The following is a 12,079-nucleotide window of genomic DNA, read 5'->3' as shown; positions in this document are numbered from 1 at the left end:
CAGCTTTTGTAAAAGAAAGATGGAGGAAAAGAATGTACATTAATAACACACTCATATCTACTCACTTAGCTTTATAGAAAGTAATACTGGGAAGGTAATCTGGAAACTAATAAAAATAGTTGCTCATCGGAGCTGGAATGGGGAAAGTAATGGAGGGATGAGAATGGAAATGTGCCTTCTCTGAATATAGCTTTTTATGTCATTTGGATTTAACTACATAAAAATTTTATATTCACAAAATAAAATTAAATAAGGAAGAAAAAAAGCAAACCTTAAAATTGAAAACAAAGTAGGCTAGAGGAACTTAACTGCATAACAAATTAGTAACAGCGATGCCAAGAAAAATGTTTTTCAGACATCTTTGACATGGTTCTTTGGCAGTATGTCCTTTGCGAGATGTATTCCAAGAGAAGAAAGAACTGCAAGAAAATAGTCGATTTCACTTCACAGTTTTATTAGGAACAGAGCTGTTTTAATTGGGTGACTATTTTAAGTATGTTGTAAGATAAAGCAAAGAAGTAAATACTGTAAACTATGTATTATGTATTATAGAGAATAAAACAATTAATTAACCATATTCTTATATTACTAGAGACCTAACATTTTGAGGGTAAGAGAAAAGAGATCCAAATACAAAATAAAATAGATTTAATAGAAAATCTGCATTGTTAAATTTGAATTGGAATAAATATGAACCCATGATTATTTATTTTTATTTATGTGTACATAAATATGTATAAAGTCCCTAAGGGGCCTGACAGAGTGACTTGTCTCGGTTTTAAAACCAAAAGACCTGTGTCCTGTGAACTCCATCAGTTATATATAAAATATGTCTATATCTAAATAAAATAAATGAAAATATAAACATATTTCATATATAATATATGATATGTAAAATACATACATAAACTATATCTACTATATATGATAGTTCTCCTCATTGAAAGGGCCTAGAAGCAATAGTCCCCAAACCTCTAGATCTTGGATTCTGAACACTATTCCCACTCAAAAGAACAAGGGTTCCTCGGGTTAGGGCTGGGGCAAGGAACAATGAACAGAGTCTGAAACATCTTGTTGGTCCAGAGAACGAGCAAATGTTTAAAGACAGCAGGGGACAATGTTTTCTGGGACATGAGACTTTTCAGTTTGAAAATTAGGACAAGTTGGTCACTCAGTCAAGTCATCTATAGATAGACATTTGGATTACTTCCAATTTTTTGCTATTATAAATAATGTCACAAAAACAAACCTTTTTCATATTTGTTTTGCGTTTGTGGATGTACATCAAGAAGGTAGATTCCTGGCAGTGGAATTCTTGGGTTAGAAAGTAAATGCATCCGTGCTTTTGTTAGATATTGGCAAATTCTCCTCCATGGAAGTAGAAATTGTGCTGTTTGGCCTCTCGTTCTGTGCCCTGGTACTTGGACCTGACCCAGCAAGGACGGAACATCTCATGCCGTAGTTAGGAGGAGGTGTGCAAATACCTCTAAGAAAGACAAGTGACTGCAATTTATTTTCAGAGAGTATAAATGACTGCCATTAGCTTTTTCCTAGATAATGGTTTTGAAAGCAGGACAAGGGGCAGGGAGGAAAAGATGTTTTAGCATCTTTGGGAGAGGCCCTAAGTCCAGATTTCCTCTGCACCCCAGTTCTGCTTGGGTTTCTCACATCCTGATACCCAACTCAGGAAAGATAGCACAGTCCAACCCTACAATTCCAAGCCCATTCTCTTTCAGTACTCAGGTCCTCATCACTGATTAACACAGGGCATTCTCAGCCCGGTCTGCTCCTTGCGGCCCTCAGCTTCTTTGGGCTGTTGAGTTGGTACCAGGACACAAGGATCTCAATTCTCCATCCTAGTCCTCTTGTCTCTAACTGGGGCACCATGCTTTTCCCCTTGGCACTGTCAGTAGGACAGGACTGTCAGTTCATGTAGGATTCAACAGAGCCTCCCCAGCACAGCTGTTTTCAATTGTGTTTGTTTTCCTCCCAGCAAATATAACATTTACATTTGCATAAGCATAACCACATTTTATGAAACCTCAAATTCTTTTTTTGTTTTTTTAAATTTTTTTATTTTTTTATAAATTTATTTTTTATTGGTGTTCAATTTGCCAACATATAGAATAACACCCAGTGCTCACCCTCAAACAAATTCTGCAAGGAAGTAAAGCAATCGGCATTACAGTTATTTTGTCCCAATCCTCATGGAAACATCTCCTTCAGCTCCATGAAGTTCTAGGCCTGGCTACAGCCCTGCTGAGATAGGCTGTGTCTGCATGACCCTAGGAGCTCTGGATGTAACAATGTCCCCCCTCTCCTCCGGAGAGGGCATGGTGTTAATATGAATGAGCTAGACTTATAAGTGTTTATAGGAATCTATCTCAAAGCATAAAGTTGAGTGAAGGGACAATTTGCAAAAGGAAATGGAGTAGGATAGTATCCACTGAAGACCCACAAAACACTACATCGTTCATGGAGACCTATGCGCTGGAGCAGGGTGCAGAGGGCACTGCTGGGAGAGCCCGATGGTTTCTGGCTGGCTACCACTGTGATTGGTGCCATGACCCATGCAAGGGGTTAAATATCTTGATACTGTGTTCCCCTCCAATAATGGCAAAGTGTGAAAGCAAGGGAGAAGTATACAATGTTAGGGCGGTGGGTATTACACATGGTAGGCAGGGAGGGAAAGGATTCACTGGGAAGAGGATTTGGCTTTGCCTCTAACTTACTTTTTCTTTCTCTTTTCTATTTTTAAGGATGTGGAAAAAAATGTGTTCAGATATTAGCAAGTATGTATCTGGATGCTTGTTATATTGTTCTCTCTCTATTTTTTCATACAGTTTAAATATTCCGGAATTGAAATATTTGTGTACATTTATATTTTAGGATGAAGAAAAAGTCAGAATGCAAAAGAGTGAGCATGAATGTTGGGAATAGACTTAAAACCTCTCTAATTTATATAAAGGAGGAAGGGGAGAAAGAGGGGCAGTGGTAAGGAGTGAATTCGTTCAGAAACATTTGCCTTTTAACTCTATTAATCACAAATTCCCTGCAACCCTGACAGTCAGTAGCAGGCTGGTAACACATCAGGTGTTCACCAATCACTGAGAAGGGTGAAGTCGCCCCCTAAGCCCTGACATGGAAAATCTCCAAGGTGAGAGAAGCAAGCACTGACCCACATTGAGGGTTGTCGATTATCCCGGTGATTACCTCTGGCAAGGGGTTGGGAGGGACAGAGGGAGTGGTGGAGGACTTCCGCATTTTATCCTGGATAATTGTGCTTAGTTGGGTTTCATGTTTTACAGTCAGATGAATTAAGGTATTGCTTTTTAAATTAAAATAATTTTAAGTGGTGAGGATCATAGGAGAGGTGCAAAGAGTCCGAGAGGAAATAAGAAATGCCCCGGGGAGGAGATGGAAGGGCCCCGAAGAATAGTAGGATCTGGAAGACAGAAGTAGGGGAGGAGAAAGACAGCAGGATAGGGGCATCCAGGAAGGAGGTGGTAGTGGCCTCAGGAAGGGAGTTTGGAACTCTCCTGGGAAGGACCTGGTATACAGGCTGGAGTTTGACTTTTCAGATTGAGGAGTTTGGCTTCCATCTCTGCCACCTGCCCTCCCCCAAGCAATCAGATTACAGCCCAGAGGGGCTATGGTTGCCCAGGCAGGGCAGGCCCCATATACCGGAGATGAGCTCTGCCCAGAAGTCCCTGGGAGATGGGCCACGGCAGAGGCTTCTCTGTCATTCTCTGTCTGCAATGGGCAGCCCTGGGTGCCACGTACCTGGAAAAGGAGGTGGGTGGGAGAAGGAAGGCGGGTGCACAAGTGCATCCCTACCGAGCTCTGATCAACTGCTGGGCACTCAGCTTGGGGCCTGGAAGGAAACTAGAAAACCATTAATTTATATAATCTGCTAATTAAGCTAATTGTCTGAACAGCACTTTTTTGTATAGTCATCATAAAAAGGCATAATGAGCAGAAAAACAAAGGGTCTTTAATTTTTTTTCATGTCTTAATCATCACTTCAACTATCCTTCCCCGCCTGGTTGCTATAATTACAGGCTCTTGGTATAGAAGTGAAGCTGGTTTTCCAGAGGACATTGAGTTCACATCCACGTTCTGCCAGAAAACTGGCCCAATCCTGTAGGAGCTTCTGAAATTAGGAATGCTTCTCTCTGCGTGCAGATTTTCTTGGATACCTTTTGATCACACAGAGATGGACATTTCAGAACACCAAGAGACAGAGACAGAAATTCCTCTTCCTACACAATGGAGAAGTCGTATTGTGATAGAAAAACATGGTAGGCGCCATGGATACTAGGCAGTTGGTGTTCCTCAAAAGACTGCAGAACAGAATACAGGGTTCTGTCACTGTGAACCTGGAATGGTCTGGAACCCTTGGTAAGAGGCCTGCTTGTAGGTCATGGTAGAAAAATAGGCGGAATGAACCATTCAGCTGTCCCCACACCCACTCCAGGCAGTGCTGTCAGTGCTCACCCTTGGAAATCCTTGCCATTTCTGGGCACACCATAAGCCTGACTTGATTAGCCATCTTTGTTGAAGGGCTACCCATCCAGAGCCCATCTGGTCTGTATCTGGGAAGGAATGGGAAGAACCAGGGAATTAATATCTCTCTTAAGCAATGACTGGCGGATGTGAATGCCCCAGCTCCATCACCCATGGGCCCACATATGTCAGAGCTCTTAGGATTGGCTCCAGGTACGCACTGCAGTAGCTGGCTGAAAGCACACCCTTACGGACTATCCTCCCTTGCCCAAATACCTTTCTCTTTCACCTTCCCATGCTCTCTCCACCTGCACTTAAATCCTTAATTCAAGATCTGCTTCTGGGAGAGCTCAAACCAAGACCCACTGTGCAAACCTTGCTGTGGAAAGTTCCATTCACAAACCATCACATTTGACCATTTGATTCAGCCCAGCTCCTCTGAGTCCTTGCTGACCACTCAGCCTTCTGAACTTGGCTGCTGGTTTCCCACCGTGCTCTGCATCCTTGGAGATGCCTTAGGGACCTCAGTGAGCAGGGGAGTAGGTAGTTCTAGGGTCCCCTCACCCTGAGACAACCTGAACAGTTCTGCTTTAATCTGTTATACCTAAGGATCTAATCTGCAAAAAGACTTATGCTACTTCCACTAATGGAAAAAAGGTGATAATCACCAAGCAAGCCCATTGCTCACCCCAACATGAGCTAAGGTGCCCAAGATTTCAAGTTTACAAACCTGCACCTTGGCTGGCCCACTGGGTGTGGCGTGTCATCATGGGAGAGGTCTGCCACCCTTGCCCCATGGCTGCCACCCTGGCATCACATAGCTGCCCTCACTTCTTGCTGCCTGAGTGAAGAATACGATCCATTGCCATTTATGCCCTCTGAAGAGAATCTTTAAAGCATCTGTCTCCTTTCCTGTATCTTTTGCCCACACTTCCATGTCTTCTCTCACACAAACTCCTTCCAATCCAGAGAAATGGACCATTCACTCTTCCTGGTTTTCAGGGACACTTCCCTACTGATGCCTGTGTTAAGCAAAATCATGGTCCCCAAAGATGCCCACTCTTGAGTTCTGGGAACCTGTGACTATGTGACCCTTATATGGCCAAAGAGACTTTGTGGGTGTGATTAAATTAATGATCTTGAGCTGGGGAGGATTATCCACATGGGCCCCTGTCATCACAAGAGCCCTTGTAAATGCAAGACCAGAGAAGAGAGAGAGGGGGGAGGGAGTCAGACATGTGCTGGCAGAAGCAGAGCTCAGAATGATGCCATTTCTGGTTTTGCATGTGGAGGGGCCATGAGCCAAGGAATGCACGTAGTCTCTAGAAAATAGAAAAGGTGAGGAAGTGGATTCTAGAGCTTTCATGAAGGAATGCAGCCCTTCTGACATCTGGATTTAAGCCCAATGAGATCCATTTCAGACCTCGGACCTCCAGAACTGTTAAGATGGTAAGCTGTTTTAAACTAAGTTTGTGGTAACTTGATACAGCAGCAATAAGAAACTAACAAATTGTATCTTTATGCTCTTCCCTCTGATCCAAACACCCTCCCATCTTTCACCCCATCCCACCCAACTCCACCAAGCTCCCTACTTCCTGGGTGCCATGGAACTTCACTTGTTCTTATCTCTGCCCTTAGCAGTCAACCACTTCATGGGAATCTCTCAACACAATCTCCAACTCCCACAGCCCCAGGCCCCAGAGTGTTCTAGTTTTCAAACATTGCAGTCAGTAGAAACAGTTTTTCCGTTTAGCACAACTGGCACAGACTGACATTTTGAAGAGTTTTACTAAAAAGATGGGAGGATGAACTCTGAAAACACAAACATGAGAAAGATTAGTGACGTACTCAAGTACAGACTTTTAGTTTAAAAATCCAGTAGAAACAGCAAAAAGCTGCATTAGGATCCTGGGGTTTTCTGCTGGGAGCCATTCTCAGGCGCTGTTCTGGCTTCCTGCCCTCCTCCTCCCTGTCTACCTCTGTCCATGGCTTCCAGATGGTATCTCACCCTTCTTGGAGCTACCTGAGACCCTCTGAAGACTTTCTCTGTTTCTGGGCTCACACTTTCAAGACTCCACTAGCCCACTCACTCCCAGTCTAAGAGTCTTGACCAGGCGCAGCATTAGGAAGGGCTGACACTCACAATGGCAATGAGCACTGTGTAACTTATAACCCAAACTGAGACACTTTGGGGAGTGAAAGGAGTTATTAATAATTGTGCTTGGGAAAATGATATAAACCTGGCTGTTCTGGGAAAACCAGGCCATTTGGTCACCCTAGCAATGGGCATTCTGACTCCTTGGCTTGGGCTGTTAGAGGACCCAGCTGGGAGACTTGGGGCTGCAAACCTTCTCCATTTCTGCCCACCTCCTAGAACTGACAGAAGGAACAAACCTAACCTCACAGGAAGCACCCAGGCATAGAACACTGACAGTCAGACACTAACAACACTAACCATCCTCAGTGGGCGATTAACCTGAGTTCTAGGGGAAAACAAGTGCTCTGTGCTCAGATAAGGCTGGAAGAGCTGGTTTACATAAAAGTGAGGACGTTTTTCTCTTTAAGTCAGGACTTAAGAACTTTTAATTCTCCAATGTGGGTCATGAAGCTCCAAGGAGAAACTACAGTATGCTATGTTTCCCTCAGAATACCATGGCTACCTTCCAGAAACCCCATATGGCACCTTGAGGGATAATTTGAGGCAGATCTGAAGCATCAGAGTGACTTGTATTCTCTGATTTGGGAAATCCCAGTTGCTCTTAATTTGGAAAGACTCCAGAGATGGGTGGCCTATCCTTGAAGAGTCCTCGGGATCTTGCAAGCCATTCTTCTCCAGATGTGGTAGGAGAGCATGCAAGGAAGGGAGAGGCAGTTCTGAGGCACAAGTTGAATGCACACTTGTATCAGGTAAATTCCATACAGGGTTGGGGCAGGTGTCCTGGCCTCCTCGCTGATGGCTGCTTTAGCAGTAGCTTTATCTTTTGCTAAGAAATCCAAGGGATTGCAGAATGTGAGGCGATAATGCAGGGTGGCATCCTTACCTTCGGTCTCACCCTCGGCCTTGAAGATAAACCTGCCTCTTGTCACAGATTCATTTTTACTGTCTTTCAAGCCCACAGCCGCTTGTGGATGATGCTTGAGCTGAACATTGATTTTGCTTTGGAGGAGCCAGAGTCCCTGCAGTCTGCATATCCATGGTCTTCATCCATCTTTCAGTCATGGGCCTGGAGATCCAAAGCAGAGCGCATTCATGTGATGGTCTGTGTGAGCTGATCACCCACACAGGAAAAATGAACCACATTTCTCCCTGCCCGATTCAGCATTTATCACTACTCTGTTTCAACCATCACCCCAGGCTTTTATTCCCGTGCAACTTGGTACCTTAGAAATGAATCAAATTCAACTCATATGGGGCAGCCCCAGTGGCTCGGCGGTTTAGCACCGCCTTCAGCCCTGGACGTGATCCTGGAAGACCCGGTATCTAGTCGCACGTCGGGTTCCCTGCATAGAGCCTGCTTCTTCCTCTGCCTCTCTCTTTCTCTCTCTCTCTCTAATAAATAAATAAAATCTTACAAAAAAATTCAACTCATATCAACTGGAAACAGCATACACGCAAGGACTCAGAGGATGGGCATGTGATGTGGTGGGGAGAGCACTGGCCAGGAGATTGGAAGATCCAGTACTGTCTACAGTTTTTTACCCTTAAAGCTTTGGATCTCAGCTTGTTTGGAGGGCTTTTTTAAAAAAAATCTATAAAATAAGATATTGAATGATATTATGATAATCAAGTGTCTGGTATAGCATTTGTATCAAATGTAGCTGTACCAAAGTTTACCCACCAAGACTCAGATAAGCATAAAATGTAATTTTCTTTGTGTGTATCTATGCATGCATATGTGTGATATATATAACCACAATTTGCTTTAGAGTCATTTCTCTCTGGGAGCAGAAGAACATTTGCACTTCCCAATTAAAGGTAATTCTACCTCTTTTCATTTGAATGTCTCTTTTGTGTAAATATTCAATTAATTCTAAGTTCAAGCTTCCTGTCTGGAATTATGATGTCTACTCCCCAAAGAGTTTCTTTACCTCTTTTTCTTTCCAAGGGAAATGCAAATCAAAACTACAGTGAGATGCCACTTAATACCCACTATGGTGACTATAATCAAAATCGCAGATAATTACAAATGTGGGTGAGGATATGAGAAACTAGAACCTTCCTAAACTGCTGATGAGAACGTAGAACAGTGCAGCCACTTTGGGAAGCAGTTTAGCAGTTTCTCAGAAAGTTACACATAGAATTATCATATGACCCAGAAGCTCCACTCCTAGGTATACCCCCAAGAGAAATGAAAACATATGTCCACACAAAGACTTGTATGCAAATGTTTATAGAAGCATTATTCATAATAGCCCCAAAGTAGAAACAATTCAAATGTTCATCAACTAATGAATGGTTAAATAATGTCTATCCACACAATGAAATCTTGTTAGTTAAGAAGAAAGGAGAAAATATTGATACATACTACAATATGGATGAACCTCAAAAGCCTTACACTAAGTAAAAGATGGTTGCAAGGGACCACGTATTGTATGAATTCATCTACGTGAAATGCCTAGAAATCTGTAGAAACAAGAAATAGATTGGTGGTTGTTTAGGGTTAGGGTGGGAGGTGGGGGAAGGGACATAGGGTTTTGTTTTGGGATGATGAAATGTTTCTGGTTGATTGTGATGATGTTGGTAAAACTTTGTGAATATACTAAGAACCACTGGCTTATATAAATGGGTGAACTTTAAGTGAGGGAACTGTTTATTTTTTTTAAATTTTATTTATTTATTTATTTATTTATTTATTTATTTATTTATTTATTTATTTATGACACACAGAGAGAGAGGCAGAGACACAGGCAGAGGAAGAAGCAGGCTCCATGCAGGGAGCCCTACGGGGGACCCGATTCTGGGTGTCCAGGATCATGCCCTGAGCCAAAGGCAGGCACAAAACCGCTGAGCCACCCAGGTATACCTGGGGGAACTGTTTAATATGTGAATTATATCCCAAGAAAGCTCTTACAACCTGTCCCCCCCCCCCATAAAAGGAGTTGCTCTTTTTCCTCTGATGTTAAGCTGGTAGAGTAAATATTTGAAACTGCTAGTGGCCAAATTAACCTCTCTCTTAATGAGGCCAACATAAAATAAAACAGAGACAAGAAAGGTAAATACAGTTTCCTTTAGATGTTCTTTGAGCCCCTGATTCAGCCATGCCTGAAGCTGTATACTCCCTGTACTTTTTGGTTACATGAACCAATTAATTCCTTTTTTTGTCTAATAAATTGTGAATTTCTTCCATCTACAAATATCTGACTTGTATGGCAAGATGTGCAACCTGGTTTTGTAGGGTCTACCTTGGATTTGAATCCAACTCTACTTTGGAACAGAACTTTCAGAATTTTCTCAGCTACATAAACCCCAGTGTGGGAAAGAAGTGCCCAACTCTGCACATCGGTGTGCTGGGTCCTGAGAACCAGGAGCTCCATCTCTATGGAGCCCCTTCCTCACCCAGGGCTGAGCAGGTCTGGGAGCTTAGTGTCTCAGGGACTTGGAGTCACAGGTTGCTCTGTAACATGAGGCTGACTTGGCAGCAGGAACAGCTATTTCAATTTCTATCACTTCTTGTTTGAATATATATTAGAGCCTTAAACACAATGTGTAGAGTAAGTGACCTCATTAAAACCACAAAACATTTGGTCTGGGAATAAAAAGTTATACAAAACCCAGTTTGTTTCTGAAAAAGTGATGTGAAATTTATTCAAGCTATCTAATTTACCAAAAGTAAGACCATACATATAAATGTTTAAGACATTATCTGGCTCAGAGGTTCCTATTTTTACAAACTGAGTTAATAAAAAAGGAAATGAAAAATACTTCCCTTCTTGTTCATTTGAAATAATAGTATTAAGTTCTTATTTCACTAGAAATAAGCCTAGGGTGGCACAAGAAGCCAGATCTCCACGGTTGGCTGTCAAAGATGCCATAGATTGGCTATACAATGACTATTGAACGATCTCATTTTCTTATTCAAGCCAGACACCATCATCTTATTAAAACTCACTTTAGAGCAGACTTAAAGCCTCATTTTAAAATTGAATTATACAGTTTGGCTTTGTCAAAAAGTGAGAATTTGAGGTAGACATTGGGCTGCAGACAGGCAGGCAGTTGTCAGGCTCCATATGTGGGCAGAAACAGAGAGAAAAGGAAAGATGTCTGAAGTTCAGGAGGCAAGAAAAGGAGTCCAGAGTCAGTTGAGGGTGGGAGAAGGAGAAACAAAATCAATCAAGTTTTGTATCCAGGGCTTCAGTAAAGGTAGGAACAAAGGATCTTGGATAGGAAACAAAAAGCTAGGGATCTGGACAAAGGTCTGGGTCAGCAGAGGCCAGGAAGAGGATGGGGGCCTTGGAGCCAGGTAGAGCTCAAGGAAAGAAGGAAGGACTCTCCTTTGGGCTGAGAGCCACCTGTCGCAGGCAGGTGGTCCTGGCTGGCTGGGGAGTGAGGGGCCAGTTCAGCCTGCACCCCAATGTGGTTCTCCTAAGTGCTCTCCTCCCACTTCAGCCTGGACCCCCTACCCTCCAATACATGTTGTGACTTTGGCACTGGCGCCTGCATTCAGAAGTTGGCATCTATCTCCAGAACAGCCACCTTGCCTGATAGAGCTTTGCTCTCCACTGTAGCTTGCTCTGAGCCCAAACCACGAGTTCTAACCAGGGACCTGCCCAGCACATTGCAGCTCGAGGGGACACATTCAGTCCATGCTCTGAGCTGTTCCTTTCACCCCTAGACTGCCCACAATTGTTAGTCATTTGATTTGTACAAATGTCTTACCTCTCCACTAGAGTAGAAAGTCCCTGAAAGCACATTTCTCACAGCCCTTATGCAATGCCAGATCCATATGTCCATGATACCCCATAAATGTTTCAATTGAGTGAATGAAGCCACTGGGTAAAGCTAAAGCTTTCTTTTCAACTGGCTTCCCAGCCTGATTGCAGGAGGCTCTTTTAACAAGCTATTCTAAATAATGTTAGTCCTGCATTTCAGTATTTGGAGTTGCCTATTGGGCTGTTGGTAAAAACAAAACCCAAGGGTGCCTTTTAAGTAAAGGACCCAGTGTTTACAGTCCACAGGGAAAATGAAATAATGAATACCCTGGAGGGATCTCCAAGTCAGAGCTGGAATTTCAAATTTGTTAGAATTATTTTTTGTCCAGCTTGAGAGCTATGAAAGCAACTCAGAATGTCTCTTAAATGTAATAAACAACCTCAATTGAGGGAACAGAGGGCTATCTCTGGACCAGAGTCACATGGGGAGGGATGTAACTGAGGACACCACCCCTAGCCCAGGTGGAGAGGGTTTATCTTAGTGACATGGAGCTGCTTCTGGACCAGAAAAACGAGAGGCCAGAGAAAGAAGATGGAAATGCAATTCTTCTTTTTGTAGAAAAGTGCCAGTTAGTAAAATAAACATAAATAACGTTTGATGATATTAGATCATTATCGAGTATCTTTAGGTGAGATAATGGTA

The sequence above is a fragment of the Nyctereutes procyonoides genome, unplaced genomic scaffold (assembly GCF_905146905.1).
Source record: "Nyctereutes procyonoides isolate TBG_1078 unplaced genomic scaffold, NYPRO_anot_genome, whole genome shotgun sequence".
Taxonomy (NCBI): Eukaryota; Metazoa; Chordata; class Mammalia; order Carnivora; family Canidae; genus Nyctereutes; species Nyctereutes procyonoides.
The sequence above is the reverse complement of the archived record's forward strand: the minus strand, read 5'-3'. Positions refer to the sequence as shown.